Raw genomic sequence first — 21,219 nt, 5'->3', positions numbered from 1 at the left:
AAGTTTACTTTCATCCACGTGAACACACCAATCATTAACCTGAAAAAAGAGGTAATATGCCACTATAGTATATAAGTATTGTAACGAGAAATAATACTAGTATTTCTGTGTTTTTCTGTCTTCAGATAACATTATATTTGATGATCCTTCCATGTTAGGACATAGAGATTAATTTCTGCATATATGCTGTTGTTGTTGTTGTTTAGTCACTAAGTTGTGTCCTACTCTTTGTGACCCCAAGGACTGTAGCCCTCCAGGCTCCTCTGTCCATGGGATTTCCCAGGCAGGAATACTGGAGTGGGTTGCCATTTCCTTCTCCAGGAGATCTTGCCCACTCAGGGACTGAATCTGCGTCTCTTGTGACTCCTGCGTTGGCAGGAGGATGCTTTACCGCTAGCGCCACCTGGAAAGCCCCTTGAGATTCCTAGAGTACTCATTTTTCTCTGTTTGACTTATCTCACTTAGCATTATGCCCTCGAGTTTATTCCATGCTGTTGCAAATGGAACATATTCCTGTTCCTTGCAGCATTATTCACAACAGTCAAGACAGGGAAACTAAGTAAGTGTCCAATGGTAGAGGGATGGATAAAGGACATGGATCTAGCCGTACAGTGGAATATTATTCAGCCACAAAAAGAAGGCATCACTACCATTTGCAGCAGCACAGATGAACTTTGAGGGTATAAGGGAATAAGTCAGAGAAAAACAAACACTGTAGACCCTCCTTCTGAGACGGCTCTGTTCTGTGTGTCTTCACAGAAGACAGATCTTTCTGTGGCTGAAAGATCTGCATCCCTTCCAGTTGAAAATTTCTTTTTCCTTAAAATATTTTTCTCTTTTTTAAAGTTTTATCCTGACAGAGATGACCTGAGGTCAAGCATTTTGAGGTCACCCAGGTGAGACAAAAGCATCCTTATAACCAACAGTAATGGAATCACTTCTTTGTCTGCAGTGAGGCTCTCTGACCAACCAGTGACTCCTGGCCCCCTTTCCCCCCACCTCACCCCAAATGTTCATGTTGCCCATGGATCCCTGCTTGCTGTCCTGGCAAAGATAACTTACTAGGAGTCGGGTGTCCTGACTTTTCCCTTTGCAAAGGATAAAGAGAATAATTTGTTTTTAAAATGAAAAAAAAAAAATTAAGGTGACTAAGTATCCTTTTAAATTTTAGAGCAGGAACTTAATTCCAAAGCACACTTACAAATTTATAGCCTGTTGCTGAGGCTAAATATGACAATGTGACCTTTTATCATTTTATTACTTAGTTGGCTGAAGAATCTGAACCCGTGTCAAGCCAGTTCTTTCCAGCACTGCGGGGTGACTCATGTGGGGTTGCGGGCGGGGAGCCCCGGGGCATGGCTGTGATCTCCATCCCTGGTCTGTTCTCCTGAGGCCTAGGGATGATGTGAGCTCATGAAACCCACAAGCTCACTTTTTCAGGGGTTTCGATAGCTCCCCCAGGAAAACACTTCCAGTACTACTACCATTAAGCAGGAGGAGTCCATGCCCCTCTCGTCTGTCTCTGAAGGACAGGTTGTCTCTGCCAGAGGAGCTGGAGATATTTGGTGACATTGGTGACATCAGGTTGCTTAAGAGGGGGGACCTGCTGGGCTGGTAACTCCAGAACCGACTCTCCACTCCTGAGTGACCCACTTCACATCACAGAGTCTGCAGGAAAAGGGGGAAAATACCCACTGATATTTATTCAACAAATGTTTATCAAGCACCTATTATGTGCCAGGCTCTGGCCTGGGCCCTGTGGATTTGTACAGGACTTGGAGGACTAGGCATGGTTCTCACTCCCTTGGAGCTTAGAGTCCAGGGACCTGCAACCACATAATCTCAGACACAAGTGGAAAAGGACAGTGGTGGCAGGCAGGGCAGCCGAAGGAAGGCAGAGGGGCTTGGAAGTCACTGTGAGTGGTCCTGACTGGACTAGCGTTTAGGAACCACTGTCTTGGGAATGCTGTTTTGGCTGAGAGCTGAAGGGGAAATAGGATTTAACTGTCTGAAGATGAAGGATGCCTTTCAGGGGGAGGGAAGTACCCTGGGGCCCAGTGGTGGGGGTGGGGAGCACCAAAGGCATGGGATCCTGGGGTCATGACAGAGATGAAGCTGATGGCTGAGGGAGGGGCAGACCACAGAGCCTGTGGGCCTTGAGAGGGGCCAAGGTCAGCTGCCCACAGGTTTTAGGCAGAGAGTGATTTGATCAGACTTGCATTCGGTCAAGACCTGTGTATCCACCAGGTAGAGAGCAGATGCAGGGGACCAGCCAGGTCTGGTGGGACCGGTTAGGAGGTGGGGGCAGAAGCAAGCATAGATTCCAGGAGGAAGGGGCATGAAGATGGAGACTTGACGGAGACGCAGGGAGGCAAGTCCCCTTGACTTGGAGATGGGTTGTCCCGGGATATGAGAGAGAGGAAGGCTGAGGGTCAGTGTCCCCCAAGTCTTCATGTCTCCACATGTGCGGGTGGTGGCTTTAATCCCTCACTTTGACACCCCTGGAAGAAAATGAGTTTCTGGAGGGAGGGGAAGAATTATGAATTTTGATGTGTACAGTGTTGAATTTGGAGTGTATATTTCTGAAAACCTTACAGAGACTCTGAGGACAATGGCCTGTGTATATAATGCTCTCAGAAGAGAGTGGAGCTGGGGTTCAGGAATTCTCAGGCAGGGATCGAGTGTGAGACAGTGAACTGTGCGTGAACTTGGAGAAGCCTCAGAATTTAATGACTGGGCGGAGGAGGATGAGCCAGCAGTGAGGATGGAGAGGAAAATGCAGGAGGGAACCAAGAGAATAGAGTTTTCCTGGAAACCAACAGAAGGTGTTGTTTCAAGAGGGAGGGATCATGCGCATGGAGCCAAGTGCTCCAGATGGTCGGATGGGAGAGGAAGGATCGGATTCCACTGGACTGAGCAACTCGGAGAGTCCTGGTCACCTCGGGAGGATGGACTTCAGAGACTAGAGGGAAGTCTGAGTGAAGGGAGCTTCGTACCCAATACAGAATGTAACAATGTCTTCGGAGCACTAAACTGTAAGTTTAGACCACAAATAAAGACTGACCTCTGGCCTGGCTGAGTTCACAAAAAGAATGTTTTTGGAAAGAAAGGTCGTACCTTTCTGGACAAACAGTGGTGCAGGGAGCAAGGTGGACGTCAGAGCGCAGAGACAGATGTGATGGGAAGACCAGGCCCATGAGCCTTGGTCGAGCCAGCTCTGGCTGAGCTGTCGGCAGTGGGTCCACTCGTCAGGCTCGGCTGCAGCTCCTGTCTGGGGCTGCAGATGAGGACGGAGTTCCCAGAGCCCTTGAGTACTTGCTGGCTCCCATGCTGGCTCCACACCAAGGTGGGGGGATTGATGCAACTTCTTTGGGTTTCTGTTTTTTCACTTCAAAATGAGGCTGCTCTAGGTCACCTGTGACCAAGTGGAATCCTGCGGGGTCTTCCCAGGACAAACCCCCTCCTCATGTCCTCTGCCTGCCTCTCATTTTTAGAGGAACTTTGGCCTCCTAGGGCTTCCCCAAGTTCCAAAGAGTAAATTTCATCACAGAACTGAGAAGACACAGAAAGAAAGGGAAGCAGTCAAGTAAGACAAAATAATAGTATTCAGCCATTGAACAAAGTTATGGACCTTTAGTTCCTCCTCAAGGGCTGAGCCACTTCCTATGAGCTGGGTTGCAGATAGGTTGAGCTGGTTGAAACCCCCACCAGGTGGAAAGAGTTGTCTGTACGCTGACCACAAGCATGCAGACCCCCTAGACTACCTGGAACCAGAAGGTTGGTGATGTTGACTCCTGATTACCTCACCACCAGCCAATCAGAAGAAAGTTGACGAGGTGATCACACATCCTAAAACTCTCATTCCTTACTCTGAAAGCCATTGGGGAGTTCAGATATTCTGAGCATGAGCTACCTGGACTTCTTGCTTCATGCCTGCAAGAAACACTGTGCTTTCCTTGACCATGACCTGGTGTCAATAGATTGGCTTTACTGATTGGTGAGCAGACCCAAGTTTGGTTTGGTAACGTCCCCCCTCCCCTAAGGCCATTTGCAGTTTTTAAGTTGTAATAATTAGTTTCATCAAGGTGGACAGCTAATTTTTTCTGCTCAGTTAAACAAATCAGGAGTTTACTCTAACATCCTCATCACTGGATGAGCAAATTCTTTGTACACTTTTCTATAATCACACACTTTCAATCTTTTCCCTCCTTGCTGCTTACTTCTCTGTGGCTGTGAGCTGTCTTCATTGCTTGCTAGTGGATGAGATCAAATTTACCCTCGTGGGGCCATCTCTGTGTAATTGTGGTCTCTCTAACACCAAGGCACAATTTTCAGGAATAAATGCAGTAGGGATTGGACAGTGATTCCCTGGTTTCATAAAACCTCTGAGGAACATTAGATAATGTTCGTGATAGGAGTAAAACTCAATTATCTTCCATGCTAGAGGTTTTTATGTCTCGTAAGAGATTCCATGGGAGGATCACTGGGCACTTCAGAGATGTTTGCAAACATCACAGTAATGGCGTTGTCTTCAGTGGGGGGGTGGTCATTGCATGGTTTATGACATGGTTTATGGTGGTTTATGACTTTTGGTGGGTCTATCAAAACCACTTAGTCCTACCATTGTTGTATTTTGGACTCAATTAGGAAAAAAATCATTGGAGAGAACTAACTTAGCAGCAAAGGAATAGATACTCTCTTTTTTTAAAAAAAGTACATTTGTTTAGATCTTTCTTTTTTTTTAACTTTATGTGAATTTAGATTTAATTTTAATTTAATTAGTTGATTTAATTTTAATTTAATTGATTCAATTTTGGGGATTTTAGTTGATCTACTTCTGTTTCATTGACTAAGCTAAAGCCTTTGACTATGTGAATCACAACAAACTGTGGAAAATTCTTCAAGAGATCAGAATACCAGACCACTTTACCTTTATCCTGAGAAATCTGTATCAGCAGAAATCTGAAATCATCAACAGTTAGAACCGGACATGGACCAATGGGCTGGTTCCAAATTGGGAAAGGAGTACATCAAGGCTGTATATTGTCACCTTGTTTATTTAACTTATATGCAGAGTACATCATGTGAAATACCAGACTGGATAAAGCACGAGCTGAAATCAAGATTGCCAGGAGAAATATCAATAACCTCAGATGTGCAGATGATACCACCCTTATGACAGAAAGCAAAGAGGAACTAAAGAACCTCTTGATAAAAGTGAAAGAGGAGAGTGAAAAAGCTGGCTTAAAACTCAACATTCAAAAAATTAAGATCATGGCATCTGGTTCCCCAGTAGATGGGGAAACAGTGGAAACAGTGACAGACTTTATTTTCTGGGGCTCCAGAATCACTGCAGATGGTGACTGCAGCCATGAAATGAAAAGATGCTTGCTCTTTGGGAGAAAAGCTATGACCAAACTAGACAGCATATTAAAAAGCAGAGACATTACTTTACCCACCAAGGTCCATATAGTCAAAGATATGCTTTTAGAGTTGGCATGTATGGATGTGAGAGTTGGACCATAAAGAAAACTGAGCACTGAAGAATTGATGCTTTTGAACTGTGGTGTTGGAGAGGACTCTTGAGAGTCCCTTGGACAGTAAGGATCAAACCAGTCAATCCTAAAGGAAATCAATCCTGAATATTCATTGGAAGGACTGATGCTGAAGTTGAAGCTCCAATACTTTGGCCACCTGATGTGAAGAACTGACACACTGGAAAAGACCCTGATTCTGGGAAAGATTGAAGGCAGGAGGAGAAGGGGACGACAGAGGATGACATAGTTAGATGGCATCACCAACTCCATGGACAGGAGTTTGAGTAAGCTCCGGGAGTTGGTGGTGGACAGGGAAGCCTGGCGTGCTGTGGTCCATGAGGTCTCAGAGAGTTGGACACGACTGAGCGACTGAACTGAACCGAATGGATTTACAATGTTGTGTCAGTTTCAGGTGTACAGCACAGTGATCCAGTTATACATATACATGTATCTATTCTTTTTCAGATTCTTTTCCCATTTAGATTACTTAGCTTCCCAAGGACCTAAGGCTTACTCATCAAATTTCCAATCACAGTACCTGCCCCCCCCTCCCCAGGAGTCTGGAAGCCAAGGAGAAGTTTCGGGTGACGGGTAAGGGTCCTGTAGGTTCCCCGTTATCTCAAAATGGACCTCCCATTCGTATTTCAATCTGTGACATACTGACTTGAGTGCAGGAAGACAGTCATCTAGAAAGCCAATCCCATAAGAAAATGTGCTGCTGTCTGTCCCCAACGTTTGGAGAACTGATTTAACATCCTGGCATGTCTTTGCTCTTCATGGATGAATTAGCCAGGGAACTAGATGTCCTCACCTCTTCCCAGAAAATGGAGACAGTCAGTATCCATCTGTCCCAAGGCTGCAAAGGGGTCTGGACGCCAAGCCACAGTCTCCACTGCTGCCACAGGGGAGCTAATATCCTAGTTAATGTCATCATCTCCCCCCCACCCACCAACTTTATGGCCCATCCAAGGTCTCCCTGCTGTCAACCTGTACTTCAGCTGGCCTGGATGGCTTGCCTGGTGGGGTAATGCAGGCCTTTGACCCCAAGGTCTGACCTCCCGGTGGGGTCACTGTATCAGGTGTGTGGTTTGGATTGTGCTGTTTTTGGCCTCCATGGAGTGTGGAGCTGCTTAGAGGGGCCAGTTGGGTCCTTCAAGTGCAGATGGCAGAAATGAAGTTATGGGGAGACATATAAGTAAACCCCACGACCCTCTGTCCAGGGGCTCATGCTCCTCGACCTGCCACGTTTCCATGTCTTGTTTCACAGCTTCATTTCCAAGGAGCAACAGAAATAGAACCACATTCGAAAACCATCACCCTTGGCTTCTCTGCTGATGCGTCAGCCTCTTTAGTCGGCCTCGACCCCTTGATATGTGTCTCCATGGTGTTTTCTGGCTCTCAGAGCATCCAGCTTACTGGGGTGAAACCTCCGCAGGATCTTTCCAGCTGGACACTTGAAAGTCAGGGAAACGATTACATCTGAGGCTAAAAAATCCACTCAACATTGTATCAGCTTGGAAAATGAAGAATACAGAATTACAAAATCTCAAAACCAGACATCTCAATCATCATCTAAACTTGTTTTAAAGATTGAAAAAGATTTCCAAAGACTTGAAATAACCTACTTTACCATGATCATAAAAAGATGTGCTGACGTGTAAGTGCTTAATATATGTGAGGTGCTGTGCTGAGTGTTTTATGTGTATGACCTTTCAATCTACAGATGAGAAATATCTCTAAGCAGTAGCAGAGCTGGGCCCCAGAGCCAAGGTTGTGTGATGGCAGAGTTTGGGCTGACAACACTGTACATCTGTTCCTAGGGTCAGAGAGAGCAGGTGACCCTGGAGGTGATGTGTAGACAGGACCACCCTAGGTCCTGGTGGGAAGAGTCACGCCTGGCTGCACCTATGTCAAAAGCACTGAGATGCCAAACATCAAAAACCTGTAAAAATGCTATTATCTAAATCCAAGAACAAGACCTGGGTTGCAGCACACAGCCCCTAGAGTTGCAGCCCTTCACTTTTTAGGAAGCATTTTGAAAGCACTTTGTCTCCAAAACAATGTAGAAAGATTCCCAGCAACTCGATGATTTAAACTATATGTTGGCTTAGTTAAAATATTTATATCACAGGCAGGTATTGAGATATTTCTCTACTGAAGTCTTTTCCAGAAGGATACGATCTTTGTCAAGTAGCTTGGTAGACAGGTGATGGTAAAATATCTGATACCTGGGTTTCTTTGATGGATAAAATTGATCATATTCCCTTTAAATGAGCAGAGTTCTTGTGAGATGATGACCAGGATGATCATGTACTCATTTATGTAGAATTTATTGAGTGCCTGTTATTTGCCAGACTTGCTGTTTGTTGCCGTGGACACGAGTAGCACAGAGCTGTGTTTTCCTAATTCTGTACATTGCAGATTGTTTTAAAATGTTATTGGGGAAGTGTTCCCAGGGTGCTTCTGTAGAAATAGTGCTCCCAGACATTTCCCCCTCTCTGCTGTAATTTTTTATACTACCGAGAGCTTGAAACAATTACATCAAAGGCCTGGATGCGATCCTGCAGTTATAGAGTGTTAGATTTGGAAGTACATCACAGATGCTTTCTAAAGAAAGCCTACAGATAAGGAAACGGGCCAGGGCATAAGGGAGCAGCTGGAAGAGGACCCAGGGCTGGTGGGGATGTGGGAGGAGTGGAAACTCAGGCTTTTGATTCCTACCTTGTTCTTACCTTACCGCACTACTGAAAAAAGTTGCGTGTGGTCACATGGATGAGATGAGCTTATTTAATCCATTCCAGGTGTATGATAAAGTAATGTAGGCTAGGATTCTGGCCTAGGTAAGCAGGCTGCACCAGGTGGCACCACACCGCAGCCGGGACTCCAGCGGATCAGATCTGCATCTCCCAGCCCCTTGGCTGAGTAGCCTAGCCTCAGGCATTTTATTAACTTCAGAATAATGCCCCACCAACCAATTGATTATTTGGGACCTCACTTGTCTGTCTGTAGTGGAGTTCTACTGCTTTTCATTACCCAGTTCAATATATCTTCAAGGGTATTTTTTTACTGTTACAGCTGCATTCTAAGTCTCTGATTAGATTTCATTATTTTCTGAATAAAAGTTTCTGATTAGATTTCATTGTGACTTTCGCAAGTTGTATGCAAGAATTTACATATTGGAATATGTATTTTTATTATATTTTTTTCCTTTTACATGACAGGCTAACACATTGATTTTTTTCTTTTCTCTTTCTTTCTTTTTTTTTTAAGCTTTTTATTTTGAGTTGGAATATAGCCAATTAACAATGTTGTGATCGTTTCAAGTGAAAAGCAAAGGGACTCAACCATATATATATATGTATATATATGTGTGTTTTTCTTTAGTGAAAAAGAGGAACCATTGATAATTAGATTAATTTTATAAATGTTCATGATGATAGCAATAAATCGCTTCAACTATTATAAATTTGGGGGATGTATTTTGAGGCTTATTGAAGCGGCAAGTCATCATTTAGCTTTGAAGTAGACACATGGACGTCAGACCCAGGCTAACTCTGCCTTTGCTGCCTTTCCTTCTCTGTTACATACACAGTACTTTGGTTTCCCCCAGAAACAGACTGAGATCTATAAGGAGAAGATTTGATAGAAGCTCAGCCAAACCACCTGTCACAGGTGAGGGGTGCAGGGATGGGCTGGAGACCGTGAACCTCCTGTGACTGCAACCCTGGTGCCAGGCTCCTCTTGAGACTTGAGACTCCGTCCTACTCTTGGGACCCCACACTCTGCGTCATGGTTGGAGGGGGGTGCCCCCAGGAAGGGAGCATGACCTGGGGGTGAAGTGAGTCTTCCAGTTGAGGACAGTTCCTGGAGCAGCTGGGAGGGTGGATGCTGCTGTCTTACGAGGGTGCATGGGCAGGACTCTCAGAGGAATGACCTTGGTTTGGAAACTGTCTGTTGTTCCATCATATAGCTTTTGGAAGATGAGTGACCGAAATCATTGAGGAAGTGGGAGCTGGGGTGGTTGCTGAGTTATTGCTGCTGTTATTATTACTATTAGTGTTATGTTTAAAATAGTTAATAAGGTTGAAGGTGGAGAGATGAGTTATAACTTGAGTTTGCCTCTTTTGCAGTTTCACAAGGCGATCATTGTCTTTTGCCAGAAGGAGACGTGTGAGTAGCCCGAACAGCCCCTTTCTCGATCGGCTGGAGTTCTGGCTGGGAAGCATGATGGACAGTGACTGCAGAATGACTCCTGCATCAAAACTCTTTTTTAAAGATCAGCTTTCTGGCAGAATTTAGGAAAGGGTTCAGTTCTCCATTGACTTACCAAATGCCTGGACGATGAGGCTGAAAAACAGTAATAAATGAAATCGCTCAGAGCTGTGATGGGGCAGCTCCAGGCCCTGGAAAAGTGTAGGAAATAGAAATCAGGAAAGAAATGAAGGTTTTTTTTTTTTTTTAACAGAGAATAGTTGTATATTTAGGAAGGTAAACTACTCAAAATATCAACTCTAAAAATTAAAAAAAATCTCCAATGTCCATTTTTTTGGGGGGGAGGAAATAGTGCTTATTTTCTACCCAAGTCCTGCTTTGTAATTAAAGATACTTGTAACATATTTGTGCCACACGATCACACATGGTATTCAGTAACCTTTGCTCTGATCTGATCCTGCATTTTGCCTAAAACAGGTATTAGAGATTCGCTGTCAAAAAAAGTCAGAAAGAAAAACACAGCAGAGAGTCCAAGAGAAAAAGCACTGTGTGGCCTGATACTTCCGCTGTCAAAACCAGACAAATCCTCTTCCCCCTAAATTTCCCCTGTGGTCCTTCTCTTGTGACTCTGCCGTGTCTCCATCATCTATCTGGGGTAGGAGCAAAGCCGGGCCTCTGTTGTATGTCCCATTGCTGGCAAACCAACAACCCCAACACTCATGTAAGGAAACAAGCACCTTATATACTCTTGGGTTCTGCAGGCAGAGTCCACACAGGACACGGGTGGGGGCACCTGTCTCTGCTCCATGCTACCCGAGGTGTCGGTTGCAGGATTCAGTGTCTGGGAAAGGTTGGCTCCTGGAGGTGTTGTTACTCTGGGGTCTCCCAGCTGAGGCTGGTGGTCAGCAGAGCCTCGTGTGGGCCGTGGCTGGACTGTCTTCACGCCCTCTCCATGTAGCCTGGGCTCCTCCCATCGCGGTGGTCACTGGGCAGTCAGGTCCATACTAACTGCCTCAGGACGGCCAAGCAGAGTGTCCCAACTTAGGAGGCAACAGCCGTGCTTCCTCGGAACCCAGGCCACAGGTTGTGCTGCACTGTTGGTTCAAAGTCACAAAAGCCTCTGACTCAAGAGGGAGGGATTGGCATCAAGATCTTGGTGGGGAGATCAATGTGAGAAGTCAGAACAGCACGTGGCAGGGAAGACATGGTTTTGGTCATCTTTGGAAAACCCAGTCTTCAGCCTCAGTGGTACTGAAGTCAGTACTTGCAAAACCGTCAAATACCCAAGTGGTCTCTTTCTTTCCACCCATTTCATTCTTCTCCATTTTTGCATCCTGAGTCTGCTTCTCAGTCCACAGGTGGGGGTGGGAAAAACATTGTCCTATGGTCCAAGATGTCATGTCATTAAAATGGGGACAACAGTCCCTCCCAATTTTCTTGATAATTTATAAGATGCTCTTTATTAGAAAGACTAGCACAGATGCAACCAGATTGCAGAGCTCCAGTAGCAGACTGCCAGGAAGGACCATCTATCTGATTTCCCAAACTCAGATCTGGTGTGGTCGCTGGTTTAGGTGTCTGTGGCTGGGATTGGGGTAAGGGGCCTGACTGGGAGCTCAAAGACTGCCCTGTGAGCCAGGCAGACAGCGGAAGGGGCCTAATATATTCACTGCAGCATTTTACATCACCCCCACCAGTTTGTTTTACAATTGGATTGTCAGACTCAGAACTTCTCTTCATCCATTAAAAGTGAGTACCCTCTTAGAATTCCCCAAGTGCCCTGTGCAATTAGCAAGGCCTGTGTAAATAGTTAATGAAACTCATCAGACTCATGGTACAGATGGCAGTGCGGCCTCAGCAGAGCACTCAGTGGGCACCGGTTTATTTTTGTTTCTCCTTCCCTCTTGATGGGAGTCTGGCCTGGGATGAATCCTGGGGTAGGCAGACCTGCCGCCATGTTCTTCCTGTGAATGCTTTCCATGTGTGCGTGAATCATGTGTGCGTGAATCCATGTGTGCTAAGTTGCTTCAGTTGTGTCCGACTCTGTGAGACACTGTGGACTATAGCCTGCCGGCTCCTCAGTCCATGGAATTCTCCAGGCAAGAATACTGGAGTGGGTAGCCATGCTCTCCTCCAGGGGATCTTCCTGACCCAGGGATCGAACCCGTGTCTCTCACATCTCCTGCATTGGTAGATGCGTTCTTTACCACTGGTGTCATCTGGGAAGCCCAAATGCTCTCCATGTCTACTCAAATATGATCAGTGCAAGGGTGCACAACACACACACACACCACCACCCCCCACACTACAGACACACACATACCAGACACACTGTACACACACACATATATCACACACACACACACACAAACACACACCTTGTGTTCAGCGTCCAGGGTCTTCAGACGCCTTGCCTTCCCAAAAGTTGTAAAGATTCTCCAGGCCATGCCTACCATCTTCTGGATGCAGTTAAACAAATTCCAAACTCTTATGGCAGTGTAGTTCCAAGTGGGCTGTGAAGACAACCCTGACATCAGAGATGTTTTGTGGTTCATAATCACGACAGAACACAGACTCCACGGGGCAGGATTTCTGCTTGTTACCTTTGCTGCTCTAATTGGATCCAGAGAAGCACCTAGTGTGGATCCTTGGGGAGAACTCCCTTGAGGTGGGACATGTGGGTGGTTTGATGAATCAGCTTTCTGGGGAATGGTGGCATTTTGTGCTCAGTGCTTACAGACTAAAGGATGCTGGAGTAGGTTGCCGCTCATAAGCATTAAGGCGGAGAGTCTTGCTGGATCTGTGTCCCCTTGGACCCCTTCAGCATAGTCAGAGAGCTGCTATCACATCTGCCCTGCCTCCACACGCACCATGCCACTTTCCTGGTCTCATTCTCAGGGACCCCTGTTCAAATTCAGCAAGAGGAAGAGGGATTCAGAGTTAATTGTGGGCCAGGGACACTCCCGGACACAGACTTGTATGCCTGTGTTGTCTGGGGTTTTGCCTGGACAGTGACATGGCATGGTTTCTATAACTGGGAAGCCTGGCAATCATCCCCCACTTGGTCCCTCTGACATTTTTCCCTCCCAGGGAGACAGGTGTTAGAGAGTAAAGTCAGTGTTTTCATGAGACTTTGTAAGACTTCTGGTACACAGATTGCTGGGTTTGGGTTCAGGTGATAATTTCTGTACAGAACTGGGGAGAATTCTATTCATTTCTGCCTGGACTCGGAACAGCGTTGGTTGCCCAAATAGCCTCTCTGGGATTCTGAGTCTGTTCTCGTGGCTGGACTGCTGAAGGCTGACATGGCCCAGAACTGCCTCAGGCACGGACTCTGAGACACAGAGTCACTCCTCCGCAGCTCCCTCAGGACCGCAGATGCTTGACTTTTTAGGAGTTCACTTATCTTATACAAATAAAAAGCCAGAAGGAGATGTGCAGAGTTGATGATGTTATTTAAAAATTACCAAAGAAGAATGCTATCGTGCTTGTTTCATACAAACAACTTATTGTCTTATTCTTCAGTTACATGGTCAGATTGATCTGTTGTGATCACTTGTATCTTGAGAGCACCAATTTTCAAAAAATTTCTGTAAATCATCAGTCATGTATGATGCTCCCTCAAAAATAATTCTACATAAGCTTTTGGGGTGTACAGAGTATCATGGGAGTTTTATATGCATTAGCATATAAAGTCCTAAAGAAATTGTTAGAAAGGAACTATTAATTGTTAACCTGACAACATGACCAGGTGAACTGCTCCTGACTGTGTCTTTTCTTCCTAAGAAGCTGTTACTGTCTGGGGGAACTGATGACTCAGAGAACTTGTGGGGAACCCCTGTCTTGAGGAGCAGTTGTTTGTATAGTTCGAAAATGTGTCCCAAACCCGTTTTTGTGGTTATAAGACTGTCTGGGAAGCGTTGCTCTTCCTCTGACTCTGGCCGCCGTGGCTGTGCACTCACTGCATCCCTGCTATGGATCACATGCAGGGCCAGGTCCTCTCATAGACTTTCTGGAATCCTTATGATATCCAGACCAGGAGAGGATGGAATATCTGCTTGACCAGTGAGGCAACTGATGCCTGTGGAGGGGAAATCATATTCACAAAGGCTGCATGAGCCCCAGTCTGTCTGCACACACACACTTGGATTATGAATTGATCTCTCAAATAATGCTCTTTACTGCAGCTCAGGGTCACCCCCAGGCTAATCAATACACAGAGTTCTTTCTCACTATTGAGGAGGAATTGCTTTGTCTTCTTCTGCCCCTTCCTGTAATCCCTCACTCAGGGCTGCTTGCTTGTGCAGTAGGAAGTGGGCAGGAAGGTGCCTGTCTGGATGGGTTATGCGTCGCCTCCTTAAATAATGGATCACAGACGGCACTAGAGGCTCTGTGTGTAGCTGCCGATGTAGCCTGAGAAAAGTGAATGATGTGGACCAGGAAGGGTGAGGGGAAACACACGCCTCTTTGTCTGTGAACTCGCTGAGCAGAAATCTGACAAACTTGCCCCTTTAGTTCTCCTGACAGTTTTCTTCCCATCTCTCCCACTCCAGCTCCAAACCCGCCTCTGCAGGCAGCTGAGGGGGCCTGGGTGTCCTTGTGATCATCCCCGTTGGTGGCTTCCAGAAGGCCACTGCTTCTGAGCTGCACTAAGACAGAGGGAAGGATGGCTGCAGGCTGTTATGATTTCCCCTAAGTGCTAGGTGTCAGCATACTGGGAAATCCACTGTAAGCAATTATACTACACACACCTAAGTGGGAAACACTCTATTCATACTGGTGGCAGATTCATTTTGATATATGGCAAAACCAATACAATATTGTAAAGTTAAATAAAATAAAATTAAAAAAAAAGCAATTTCCTATGCGTTTTAGGAAGAATTATTTGGCTCTCTTTGGAATATTTGCATGTGATGCAGGTCAGTTTTCTTTTTCAGCGGAAGAAAACTAGGCCATGGTTTCTCCACAGGCTCAACTCCATGGTCCTGTGATTTTGGTGACAATTTGTGATCAGTGAGGGACACTCACATGTGTATCAAGATTACCTTCTTGAATGTGTTGCCAAGATTGGCAATTGTAATTGTTACATAGATCTGTGGGTGAGTCTCAGAGAGACGACACCCAGTGGGCCAGTCTATGGGATGCACACATCAGACGTGTTCTTCAAGGTCACCTGAAAGGAATGTCACCTGCAGTAGTTCATCAACAAAGATGCTGAAGTTTGAAAGGATTACTCCCAACAATGTAGTCCAAAAATACATCATAAGAGAAATTTGAAATACCATCTCTAGTATATATGAAGTTACAAAATACCAAAAAATAAAACAACAGAGAAGTGAAAACTCAACTAAAAATCCCCTAAAAAACAATACAATTTAATTTTAAAAAGTATGTATTTCTTTGTTGCTTTTTGTCTTATTATCAGGATTTCCTAAATCCTGACAAACTGCTACTGCTACTGCTAAGTCACTTCAGTCGTGTCCGACTCTGTGCGACCCCATAGACGGCAGCTCACCAGGCTCCCCCATCCCTGGGATTCTCCAGGCAAGAACACCGGAGTGGGTTGCCATTTCCTTCTCCAATGCATGAAAGTGAAAAGTGAAAGTGAAGTCGCTCAATCAGGTCCGACCCTCAGTGACCCCATGGACTGCAGCCTTCCAGGCTCCTCTGTCCATGGGATTTTCCAGGCAAGAGTACTGGAGTGGGGTGCCATTGCCTTCTCCAAGGCCTATGACAAATTTAAACCTGGCAAGAGAAGCAAATTGAGAGCTAAAGCACTGTGTTCATGGACAACTTCTGAAGTCCACAGCAGTTCTCACATCCAAGTACTAACCAGGCCTGATCCGAGATCAGACGAGATCTGGGGCATTCAGGGTGGTATGGGCGTAGACAGTGGCAGTGCTCAGCATCAGTAATAGGAAGTAAAACCAGTAAAGCTCTGAGCTTGGCTTTTGTTTTGATTTCCTTCTGAACCTGTTCTCTGAAGTCTTCCTATTACAAGGTCCACTTTAGAAGACAATCCTTTATCTTAGTGGAAGGTTTCCTGTGCATTTGTGTTGGGGGTGGCATGGACAACAGAACTTTTCCAGCTGCTTTTTCTTAGAAGGTGAGACCCTCCTGGAGGCTGAGGCTGACCATGAAGCAGCCGTGTTGCTTTTCTGAAGAGTCTGGATGTTCTCCCTTCCCCCTCCCTCTCCTGGTCCAGGATTGTTGTTTTGGGCCATGGGGATGCTGTGGGACTGTGGGCTTTGAAGTAATTCCATCCCACAATGTGAGCCAACTCATTGGAAAAGACCTTGATGCTGATTGGATGGGAAAGATTGAGAAGGGGGCGACAGAGGATGAGATGGTTGGATGGCATCACTGAATCCATGGACATGAGTTTGAGCAAACTCTAGAAGATAGTGAAGGACAGGGAAGTCCGGTGTGCTGCAGTCCATGGGGTCTCAAAGCATTGGACATGACTTAGCATGACATTATTGAACAACAGCAGCAGCAGCAGCAATATGAGTAGAATCAAATGTGTGAACCCTTTGAAGTCACCCAACTAGAAATTTAAAAAATAAGTATAGGAAAATTTCCTGGAAGCACTTGATACTTTTTCTATTCCTGAAACAAAATCTCCATAAATCTTTTAGACATTTGGTTGGAAACCAGAGAAGGAAGAGAACAGATACTTGTTTTCACCTGGGAAGAATGTTAGCTTCCTGTTTTGGAGGAGAGGAGCCACGAAGAAATTGCTCGTTTCCCAAGGAATCAGACTCACTTGGGTGTTTGGTCTCTGTGTTTAGAAGATTGAATGCCTCTCAAGTAGCTAAATGTCTAGTAAACATCCATTATGTTATAGAGATACAAAATATAAGAAAAAGAAAAGAATTTTGCCTTGTAATGAGAACTCAAGATTTATTCTCAATGACTTTTCTATATAACATACTACGTTACATCCCTAATACATATCTCATAACAGGAAATTTGTACCTTTTGGCTACCTTCATCCAATTTCCCCTGCCCCTAGTTCCTGCTCTGGTAACCACAAATCTGGTCTCTCTCTCTCTCTTTTTTTAATGATTTAGTTTGTTTTTGAAGTGGAATTGACCTTCAACCTGTGTTAATTCCTGTTGGTTTTCTGCCATCACTGCACGTGGTGACATGGCAAGGAAGGCAAATAATGTCCGGTTAGTACTATAAAACTTGTTGTAAAGATTATACAAGTCCTGAAAATAGATTCAAATGAAATAATGAAAATGTGAAAGGGTACTGGGGAACCCCCATGAACTGTGGCCCACACTTTCAGGACCTCTGCTCTTGGGGATGAGTTAGTTACACACACAACGAAGTGGCACCACATACATGAAGGATACAGAGAGGCCTGGGTCCCCATCACTAACTACTGGTGCTGATGCTGCAGCAAAAATGCTTCAAGCTCACAGATGTGTCTGGATCCTGTCTGAGGAACACTGACAGTTTGTTTATATTTCCCTGGGGAGACCAGACTAAGAATTAACATTGAAAGGCAAGGATATAATTAGATCATTTCATTCTACTATTTATTGTCACCATGGAACCTTTTGCCCATTGGGGTGTTCAAGTATTAGTTGCTCAGTAATGTCTGACTCTTTGAAACCCCATGGACTGCAGTCCACCAGGCTCCTCTGTCCATGGGCTTCTCCAAGCAAGAATACTGGAGTGGGTTGCCATTTCCTTCTCCAGGGGATCTTCCGGACCCAGGGGTCAAACCTGGGTCTCCTGCATTGCAGGCAGATTCTTTACTGTCTGAGCCACCAGGGAAGCCCATTGAGACCTTACTGCTCACTACTCCTGCCTCGGGCCATGATTTGTTCAGTCATCGAAGGGGTGGCCAGGACCTGAGAAGCCAGCAATACATACTCACAAAACTGACTTTTGGCAAAAAGGCAATTTGCCCTTTGTGATGGGTGATGATTAAAATTTCCTTCTGGGAAGACCCAGAGGATCACATTCCCACCAAGGGCCCTGAGGGTTTGCTTTCTTTGAGACATATTTCAGAGGAGTGTGAATTACTTTGAACCATGTAATGTCCAGAATAGTAACTCCTTAAAGAGGGCCTTATTTTAAAAATCCTTTTGGATTTGGATGGCTTGGACAAGGCATGGGATATGCAGGCGCTCGTATATGCATGGAATTTGTTAGGAATTTCATTATTTACATGATTTCTTGATAAGTTTTGGGAAGAGATGAAAACTGAGTTGCTCTCCCCACCTTACGTTTTGTGAAGAGCATCCACGTGAAGGGAGGAAGCCAGCTGGTCCTCGGCAATGTGCACTCAGGCTGTTCCTCTCTGGGATGTCAGCAGTTTCTCTGCCTTCCTGAGGGAGCACTTGCAAATAATTTGATCCAGATAAGATTTATGCTTTTAGAGTAACATTCCTTTATCTTGCTAATCATCTATCTGATTTCAGAAACATAAACAATATTAGATCATCTCTTCAAGTAAAGGTTTTGGCCACTGCAGATTTGGGCAAACACTGAAATATTATGTAATCTGAAATGTGTGAACCAAAATGTGTCTTAGAAATAGAAATTAGCATTAGAATACAGTTGAATAAAAAGTTGTTTTAGAATAACACCTATATGAATGAAAAGTACAAGGTAGATTGTAACTTCCTATGAACATGCCATTTTCGAACATGGTTGAGTGTTTCACTATAAAAAGTGATGCTTTCCAGTGATAATTGCTAAGATTCCTCATAATTAAAATCTCTAGCCTTCTTTGATTTCAATCATGGTTCATAGGTGATATTGAGATGTTGCTCTAACGCTCTGTGTGCAGTGGCCCAGACCTTGAAGATGAACTAGCTTCTTGCCTGTGATACTAGGGGGATCCCTGGGAACATGCTGTGGCTTCTCTTGGTGCTTCTGTCCCACGACAGTTGCCCAGGTGGTCCTCATACAATGGAGGCACAGAGGAGAAGTGATGAACCTGCTGGGTTTCTTTCCACACACGCTGTGTTCATGGTGCACACACTGACCTGAGGTTCAGTTCAGTTCAGTTGCTCAGTCGTGTCTGACTCTTTGCCACCCCATGAATTGCAGCATGCCAGGCCTCCCTGTCCATCACCAACTCCCGGAGTTCACCCAAACTCATGTCCATCAGGTCGGTGATGCCATCCAGCCATCTCATCCTCTGTCGTCCCCTTCTCCTCCTGCCCCCAATCCCTCCCAGCATCAGAGTCTTTTCCAGTGAGTCAACTCTTCGCATGAGGTGGCCAAAGTATTGGAGTTTCAGTTTTAGCATCAGTCCTTCCAAAGAACACCCAGGACTGATCTCCTTTAGAAGGGACTGGTTGGATCTCCTTGCAGTCCAAGGGACTCTCAAGAGTCTTCTCCAACACCACAGTTCAAAAGGAGTTGCCCCTATTCAATCAGCTCTTTCTTTTCCTTAATTGGTGCCATGGAACCTCAAGACCTCACACTTAGTTGTGGTACTTCCTTACTTCCTGGGATACTGGGCTATTTCTTCTGGCTTTTTATGACATAATAGTTTTGAGGGCTTCTGCTATTTTGTGCGATGTCCCATAATTTAGATTTGTGTGAAGTTTTTCCTCATCATTAGATTTGGGTTATGGATTTATGTAAAGAATAATCAGGGGACTTTTTGGAGTGATGGGAATATTCTGTATTTTGACTGCAGTGGTGGTTACATGGGTGTCCACAGTGGTCCAAACTAAAGCATAGCATGAAATGAGAACATTATTTATTGAATGCAAATAATTCTTCAATGAAACTCTTGGAAAGAAATATTTCATGCATATGTATGTACATATTTATGTCCTCACACTTCAATCAGTCAAACAATCTGGGTTAAATAATATTTAGTTGGCTGTAATTGCAAGAAATTCAGGACCTTTAAGTTTCTAAATACACAAACATTCCTCATGATTCTCCAGGCATCAGACATTGTAGGGGTTACCAGACTTTTTGGGCCATGAGACCCTTTTCTAGTACTTCATAGTGTCTGAAACACAGATTGGGATATGCTGGTCTGAATACATTATGTTTAAGTTTATAAGAAAAGTAACAAAAGTGTGAGGAGTTGTTTGATTTTTCTACAATGGCCAAAGACTAGGAAATGTTTTTGTCCATCAAAGCAGACATTAGCATGTCCTTGTATCTGTAAGTGTGAAAAAGTAACATCTTCTCTTAGCTTAATGGCCTGTGTACATGTGCTGTTACCACAAGTCATCTTGGAGTTTATTTGGACCCAGGCAAGATGAAGGGCTAGAAATAGATGGGGAAACAATGGAATCAGTGACAGATTTTGTTTTCTTGGGCTCCAAAATCACTGTGGACAGTGACTGCAGCCATGAAATTAAAAGATGTTTGCTCCTTGGAGGAAAAGCTGTGACAAATCTAGACAGCATGTTAAAAAGTAGAGACATTGCTTTGCTGACAAAAGTCTGTGTAGTCAAAGCTGTGGTTTTTCCAGTAGTCATGCATGAATGTGAGAGTTGGACCATAAAGAAGGCTGAGTGCCAAAGAATTGATGCTTTTGAATTGTGGTGTTGGAGAAGATTCTTGAGAGTCCTTTGAACTGCAAAGAGATCCAACCAGTCAATCCTAAAAGAAACCAACCCTGAATATTCACTGGAAGGACTGATGCTGAAGCTGAAGCTCCAATACTTTGGCCACCTGATGCCAAGAGCTGACTCATTGGAAAAGACCCTGATGCTGGAAAAGATTAAGGCAGGATGAGAAGGGGACAAGAGAGGATGTGATGGTTGTTTGGCATCACCGACTCAATGGGCATGAGTTTGAGCAGACTCTGGGAGATGGTGAAGGACAGGGAAGCCTGATGTGCTTTAGTCCATGAGGTCATAAAGAGCCGAGCACGATTGAGTGACTGAACAGCAAGATGAAGGGATGCATTGTGTGGTCGCAGCTCTGAGGAAGTTGGGCTCCTGTCCTCTTCCCTTCACTGAGTACTGAGGCTCGAGATCTGGACAGACAGGGCTGAGGGCCTGAGGGCATGGCTCTTTACTCACAAGGAAGAAGGAAGTGGGGTGATGCTGAATTCTGGAAGATGGGCTCCTACCCCAGCATATCCCATTTGGTCACATGGTCATTTTTTTCTGTGTTTCCAGTGCTGAGCATGAGAACCTACCTCCAGCTGCACAAAAGGCCACCCATGTCTCTGTATGCTTCCACGCTTCTCTGTTTGGAGGCTGGATTCATGGGTGAATAAGCCTCTGTTGATTTAGGTTTAGGAGAAAGACCCTCTTATCTTGAGTTGTATTTTGATGCTTTGACAAGACTCACAGGCAGGCCATAATTTATGACTTGTGTCACATGATTCATGGATTGTATTTGCAATTATATTGATAAAAGAAACATCCTTTGTCTATGCAGTTCCATTATGCACTTAACTATTGAGATAGTATTGAGTACTTTCAAGTTTTTCTCCTAGGCCTCAGACCCAAAGTCTGCATTAATA

The 21,219-nt window shown here is 44.9% G+C and overlaps 1 long non-coding RNA gene across 1 annotated transcript; it reads left to right on the top strand.

Annotated features, from left to right (window-relative positions):
• The first annotated feature begins 2,972 nt into the window (after positions 1-2,972).
• LOC129636090 (uncharacterized) lies at positions 2,973-10,817 on the top strand. The gene is made up of 3 exons (XR_008706635.1): positions 2,973-3,035; positions 9,148-9,209; positions 9,668-10,817. It is a non-coding gene; the product is annotated as an uncharacterized LOC129636090 (long non-coding RNA).
• The last annotated feature ends 10,402 nt before the right edge of the window (positions 10,818-21,219 follow it).

The sequence above is a fragment of the Bubalus kerabau genome, chromosome 21 (assembly GCF_029407905.1).
Source record: "Bubalus kerabau isolate K-KA32 ecotype Philippines breed swamp buffalo chromosome 21, PCC_UOA_SB_1v2, whole genome shotgun sequence".
In the NCBI taxonomy this organism is placed as follows: Eukaryota; Metazoa; Chordata; class Mammalia; order Artiodactyla; family Bovidae; genus Bubalus; species Bubalus kerabau.
The sequence above is the reverse complement of the archived record's forward strand: the minus strand, read 5'-3'. Positions and strand labels throughout refer to the sequence as shown.